This window comes from Plecotus auritus (genome assembly GCF_963455305.1).
Source record: "Plecotus auritus genome assembly, chromosome: 4".
NCBI lineage: Eukaryota > Metazoa > Chordata > Mammalia > Chiroptera > Vespertilionidae > Plecotus > Plecotus auritus.
Window position 1 is genome coordinate 187,391,973 of NC_137775.1, and position 7,134 is coordinate 187,399,106.

The following is a 7,134-nucleotide window of genomic DNA, read 5'->3' on the forward strand; positions in this document are numbered from 1 at the left end:
TAATGAACAGCCTACAATGCACAGGGCGGCCCACAACAGAGAATTATCCAGCCCCAAAGTGAAAAATGCGGAGGTTAAGATCGCCTGAAATAAAGGTCAACGTAACATGGGCAGCAGCCTGCGAGTAGAAAAGAACAGAATCCGTAGCCTCGGCTCCTCCCGGGGGAAACGGCCCTGCAGTCTGCGGCACCCTGAGCTGGTGTTCATCCGCAGATCAGGAGAGGTAGCCAATGTATGGCCAGCAGGAAAATACTCTCAGTGTATTCCCTCACCCCAGTTGGTTCCCCCAAAATGGTCCCATATTTTTGCTTTCATGATGACTCATCCAAGGAGAAAAACGTGTTGGCTAAGGAATATGTTTCTATTGTCCTTGGCAAACAACTTTCTCGTTTTTGGTTAATGAATTGCATCCTAGCTTATATGCTTCGTTATCATGAGCTTGGGTGATAGGCATTGCTGTCTCTGAGAGCAGGCTCCATTCTCAATGCTCAGAAGGTCAACTTCAGGGTGAGCTATCCAAAGGCAGGTGCCAGCTCTGAAAAACTGGGCCTCAGGGGTGGTGGCCACAGCTCTGGGGGCCACGGCAACCCTGGGCACATCCATCAGCACCCAGGGTACACCTGGAGTGCACTACGGCTCAATCTGGGGGTCCTGACTGCAGACCAGGGCAGCCCAGGAAAACAACAAGAGGAGCAAGTAACAAACACAGGCGTCGTGACCCTCAGGACAGAAGCAGCAGGGAAGAGGCCGAGAAGCCGGTGTCGGCTCAGATCTACTCTCCAAACACCCGTGACATTTCATTCCTCCGAGCCATGCCTATAAAATTGGATGGCAATGCTATACTGGCTGTCTCCCATCATTTCCAAGCAGCATACCAGCCGGGAGGGTGTCAGCTGTTGGCACAAGCAGAAAAATGTCCCACGGATGCTGTGACTTCATGCCCACTGGGGCAGTGCTCAATCAGGCCTTCCCTGATCATGGCCCCAGACCCTGCTCCTTACCCAGCAGGCACAACGCTCCCAACAGGAGTGGTGGGTTTTCCAATGCTTCCTACCGAGGACTTTGTTCCTCGCAGTAACTACTGTAATGAAAACAGTGAAGACTGTAGTCTCGATTCCTAAAACCGAGGTTCCAATAATAATCCTGCTCAGGTTCTGGAAATCAGGTTTTGTGGGGGCCCAGAGCACTGACTGCGAAGCATCCCCTATTTACACGCCTAATTTCTCTACTCGGCACTCGCCGCTGGATGCTGTGAGTTCTGTTTGGTGAGCTAGCATCCCTTCTCCCACACGGCTCCTACCAGATCCTTGGCTGTTCACCCACCTTAGGCCAGTGATGAAACTGCTCCAGCTGTCCCTGCACTTACCTCGTGAATGCTGAGAAAAGAGAGCGCTAAGTCTCAGGCTAACTTCACTGTGGATCATGCCAGCGTTTGCAGGCTTCAGTTCTGGCTGTTATCAATGAGTTCCGATTGTTAGTGCGCAGGCCTCCTAAGTTACCCAGAAAACGGAGTGCTCCAACCAGCGTGGCAGTGTGTGTTCAGGCCAGTTCTGCTGGACCTAGAACACTGTGCTAGGCCCATTCACATGCTTCCACAGGCCACACACATGACCAGAGCCACACCGTCCCCTAGATGTTTGGGACAGTGCGGAAGTTCTGAGCCTCCTTCTTCTCTGGTTGGCCAGTCCCAGGCCAGGTCAGCTGCAATGCTTCATCTAATTACGTGGCCCGTAGTGTGCCTGCCCCCCGAAGAAATGACTACTGTCTTTGCAATACCCTGAGAGTTATTAAAATCATGCGTAAGGGGTAATCCTAGGTGTAAAATAGGGGAGGGAAAGTTGAGCAAAGTTCCAAAGACCTCAAAAGCTTTAAATTGAAAGTTGGACAGAAAAGAAGATCTTCAGTCTTTATACTCTAACTGAAGCCAGAGAGTTATTATGAACGAATGTCCTGCTCCTCCGTGTCTCCGAAGTGAAAATCAGGCCTAGCACTCCACCAAGGTCTGGAAACAGAAGTGTTTCAAAGTCAAGTCCACGGCTGTTGCATTTATGGCATCTGATCCAACATTTGGAAATAACCTCTCTTCAGGAGATAAAGCCAACAGCTTTTTGTAAGGGGAGGGGACAGCTAAGCATTTCTTAAAGTACAGCACTATGACCACTTTCGTCAGAATCTCTTGCAAACTGGTTCAAAAGGTAGATTCCTAGGGCCTTCAGAATCATAAATACAGATTTTTTTTTTACCATGACTCACATCTAGCTCTCTATATAAAAGCCTAATATGCAAATTGTCCCCTCGGGAGTTCGACCAGAAGACCGTGAGTTCAATCGCTCACTATGATGTGTGCTGACCATCAGGGGGCGGTGCGGAACAAAGGAAGGCCCCAGCCTAATCGCTAATTGGCCCTACTCGCTGGCCAGGCCTAGGGACCCTACCCATGTATGAATTTTGTGCACCAGGCTTCTAGTTAAGCAATAACACTTGACACTAAGATCCAATGTCTGTTTTCTGAAACACTCCATTTCCACTGTAGTCTCTCCTCTCGTGTGCGTCAAACTGCTGGTCTGGACCTAATCAATGGAGAGTGAGATCCACGCCTGGGCTGCGACCCTCCCTTTAGGCACCGGGACTGGCTGACTAGGAGACAGAACTCCTTGCATAATGAGGGCCAACACTCGAGGCTTTGTGGTGTACAGTAACTCCCCACCTTCCCAACTTCAACAGAATGAATGTCTTCCAAGCCAAACTATCCACTCGGATGGTTTCCGGCACGAACCTGTGGTTGCAGGCCTCGGTGACAAGCCTGAAGGGTACCTACTGTCTCAGATCCGACAGGGAGAGCCCTCTGTGGGAACGACTGCCTCCAGACCCTCCGGGTTCAGGAAGGTGCTACCTAAGCAAGTGAGCATACACTTGAGCTCCCTGGCACGCCCCCAGCCACTTCCTCTCTGCAAAGGGCTTCAAAGCACTTCTCCACATCTCCCCACCCATTCACACCGAATACCCACAGGGGTAAATTACTGTGAAACACTTAAGTATTGTCCTAGCTCAACACTGTAACAAACGCTTATGATTTAGCAGTGCAGTAGAAGCCCCTCATCTGTTTTCTCTTTCATTTTTCTTCTGGGCATTTCTCTCTTCCCCTCTGCATCTGCCACCCGGCTTCTCCTTTCTCCCTCCCTCTCCTTCCTCTCTCACCTCCGCTCCTCGCTCCTCCGCTGCCCCCACTTCCACCTGCTGGGAGAGCAGGGTGGGATACAGTGTATGTCTGCTTCTTCCTAGGGGAGTGTTTCCTTGGCTAAAGCAACACTCCCTTTGAAAAGACTGTCTCCCTTTGAAAAGACAGTCTCCAAGGAGAGGGATGAACACCAGCTCCGGAGTGGTTATATGTTTTTGATGATCTGTACCTGTTTCCCACTCTCCCGAGGAACCACTCGGTTCCTTTCTTTGGGCTGAAATGCTAAGGGAGGGGTCTACTCAAGGCGGAAAGGGGTCTGCGGGAAGAGCAGCGGGGCACAGGAGGGAGCACACGGAAGCAAGAGCCGGTCTGCTGCCTGGGCTCCTTACCTGCCGCTGATGCTACAATATGTTGCGGCACATTTCCCTGGTGAGCATGGCCTGCAATGGGCGTCGCTAACTGAGTCAGTCAGCAAGTATTTATTGAGCACCTACTCTGCTGGGAGTCTCTAGACTCTGGACCTGTAAACAAGACTAGGCCCCTGCCCTCATGGCACTTCCATCTAACGGGGGAGACATGCACTAATCAAATAAACAAATCAATATACAATTAAGTAGTAAGGGGGGAAATTGGGCAACTTAAGAGAACCAGGGAGTGGCAAGTTGCTATTTTGTCTGAGGTGTTCAGGGAAGGCCTCCTGTACGCTGACAACTGAGAAGAGACCAGAAGGAGGCAAGGCAGGGAGCCACCTGGACATGTAGGGAAGAGCTCCTTGTGCAAGAGGAACAACATGTGCAAAGGCCCTGGGGAGAGAGTGTGGTGATAAACAAGAATGTGGGGCAGGCAGAGTGGCTGCAGTTAAGAAGGGCAGAGAGATGAGACCTGGGAAGGGGATGGATGGTGGATATGGCCATCAATAGGCCCATCCACCCTGTAGCCCAGTGACTGCCCCTGGTCCTCAGTGCCTTCCACCAGACCCCGTTCCTGGCTGGTCTCCCAGCCTGCCCCGCTCTGACACCTACCAAGCATCTTCCCTGGGCCCCTTCCCTCCTGGCACCACCCCCCCTGCAGAGTTCCAACACTCCAGGTCATTCCCTCACAATTTCCCCAGAAGACAACCAGTACATCTAGTTTTTAAAAATTCTTGGAGTGTCCTGCCAGTGTGGCTCAACGGATGAGCATCGACCTCTGAACCAGGAGGTCACTATTGGATTCAGATCAGGGCACATGCCTGAGTTGCAGGCTCATCTCCAGTAGGGGGTGTGCAGGAGGCAGCCAATCAATGATTATCTCTCATCATTGATGTTTCTATCTCTCCCTCGCTTTTCCTTTCTGAAATCAATAAAAATATTTTTTTTAAATTACGTGAGTAAGGCAGAAACCCATGTCTTAGGTTCTCTAAAATCTAAAATATAATGAATTAGGTCTGCATCATTCATGGCCAGCGGTGTGAGGAGTCCCATGGTCAGGGCACAGGACATCATAAAATATGTTCTCTGAGTCTTGGGAGCTGTCCAGAGGCCCCAGAGCCAGGTCACCACTGGGGCCAAGCCCTGCAGCTTTAGGTCAACCTAGGTCCTAGCACCGACAACCCCTGTCAACTTCAAAAGGCCCCCTTGGGGGAGAGGGTCACTCAGCGGAGAGTCCCTGGGCTCCGGAGCCCCTTGCAGTCCCATGGTCACACTCACACAGGCGCAGGCAGACACACGCACACATACACACACGCACACTCACGGCCCTCAGCGCGCGCCCCGGAACACGCGCGCACCCGGACAGGCTGAGTTCTGTATTTCCTCTTCCTCAAAGCTACTCCTGTGATCCGGCAACCCTCCGCTCTGATTGTAAGGCCCCCAGAGCTCGCTGCCCCCTTTTCTGAAGGAGCGCCCCCTGCGCCCCCTCTCGGCTGCTGGTCTCATCCATTCAATACCGCCCCCCCGCCCACACACACACACACACACACAGCATCTTTCCGGGTCCCAGCGGGGACTTCGTTAAGTCCCTGGAGGCGGGTATTTAGTGGTTCCCCGGGGCTCCCAGCTGCCCTGACCACCCCCTCCAGCTCCTCGGGGGCCCTCCATCCCTAGCCCATCAGAACTCCCTCCCAGGAGCGCGCTCGCTGGGGGATTCCCTCCCATCTGCCAGCTCCCGAGAAAAGCTGGGAGTCTGAGCTGCCAGTTCCTTCTCAGGCGCAGCCTCTCAGGTCTCCAAGCCCCCAACCCCATTACCCGCCGCCTGCGCCGTTCCCAATCCCCCAGCACCAGCAGCTCAATCCTCCCGCAGCCCCCTCCAGCTGGCCTTGGCCAAACGTCTCTACGTTTTCCCGGCCCCGGGCCCTGCGCTCCATTGGGGGGGGTGGGAAGAGGGGCCTCCCTCGTCTCCCACTCCCCCGTCCCCCTAGTGTCCAGACTTCCCCAACTGCTGAGCGCCCGCGCGCCTACAGCCTTCATTCACCCCGCAACGCCCACCGCCATCCCCCCACCCCCCATCCAGTCCCAAGCCTCCGTGCCCCCAGGGAGGAAACAAAAGTGTCTCCGTGGCGACCGGAGTCCCCCGGAGCTGGACGCCTCCTCCCTGTCCCAGCCCCAGCTCTCTCCCTGGCCACGCTGAGGTCAGCGAGTCGGGACGCGGCGCCAGCCCTGGAAACTTTACGAACCTGCCAGGGGTCGCAGGACAGCAACTGCGGAGGTGAAGGTTCCCTGCAAACAGAGCTCTGGTGACGCGGGACCACGGGAGGGTGGCCGGAGGCTCGGTGGCCCTGCCGGGGCTGCGCAGGGTGGGTGGTCTGCCTCTAGCCCGTGCCCATCCTCGCCCGCGCGCTCGCCGGAGGAGCACACGCACTTACACTCCGGGTCGGTGGCTGCTACGCCGGCTGCCGCTGCTTCACTTCCTCTTCCTTCCTCCTGCTGGCCAGGGACACAGTGTGCATCTGCAAGGCGTCCACACCAGCCCCGAACTCTCCTCCGAGCTGCCGCTGCCCGCGCCTGGCCGCCCGGGCACCTGCGCCTGGGTGCGCGTGGCCGGTGCTTTCGCCCCCTGCCTGCCGGTGCCTGGCCCCTGCACTTACCGGGATGGTTGGGGGGAGGGGAGTCCCCACACTTTTTGAAGTCCCCCTACTTAAAATTAAATGTCAAACACCGTGCAAGCCTCAGATCTGCTATAAATAATGTGTGCGCCGAGCATGACTTCTCGGATGAGCTCACAGGCGGCCTTTTGCAGGAACTCATTAACTCCCTCACCCTCCTAGCGCCACCTCCAGGAGGCCCGCAGCGCGTGGCACCTTTTACACGCCTTCCTTTTTGGCAGCGGGTTTGGAATTTTGAGGGGAAACTAAGGTGGGTTGTTTTAAAGCTACCTTAGTGGCTGATGTGTTTGTGTTGACACCTGGCCTCCACCCGGGGGCAGTGAGGCAAAAATAACCGCAGAACAAGGCGGTCTACTGTTTCCTTACCCTGACGCTGACCTACACATCAATGGACTACAAGCTTTATTTCTGATTAATGAAGCCAGGGACTCCCTAGTTTTGCATAACTTTGCATAAAGCAAGATGTTCTACCCCCAACTTGGTACTTAAGAGTACATTTTTAATTCATGCAACCTACTTTACTCATTGTCTAAGCAGAAATCAAACACATTAACTCCCAGCTTAGGTGCCAGGAGGGAAGGGACGCTTGTTGGAAGGTTGCAGGAGAAACATCTGTCCTCTCCAAATTCAGAAATATCTCCGTCGGTTCCACCAGAAAATGCAAAGGCAGGAGCAAGCACTCCTTCAAACTGCCAAAAGGGGTAGCTGGGGACAGAGAGGCACTAGAGTCCAAGGTGGAAGGCAAAGCTCCCCTTTAAATTTCACACCCACTCCACCCACCCCCACCCCCCACCCCCAGGAGGCTGAAATTGTAACCCTGTGCTGGCTATTCTTTAGCAGCAAGAGCTCCAAGCAGCTGCTGACCACCTGAATG

At 54.2% G+C, this 7,134-nt stretch overlaps 1 protein-coding gene across 3 annotated transcripts in view; it reads right to left on the reverse strand.

Moving 5' to 3' along the window:
* The window catches only part of ELMO1 (engulfment and cell motility 1), a 415,657-nt gene extending 409,446 nt beyond the window's left edge, over nt 1-6,211 (reverse strand). For 2 of the 3 annotated variants that reach the window (XM_080667113.1, XM_080667111.1), the window contains exon 1: nt 5,832-6,211. The gene's annotated coding sequence lies outside the window, so the exon portion shown is untranslated. The remainder of the gene's footprint in view (nt 1-5,831) is intronic. The other variant, XM_080667112.1, reaches the window with a different exon arrangement.
* Between the last annotated feature and the right edge of the window lie 923 nt (nt 6,212-7,134).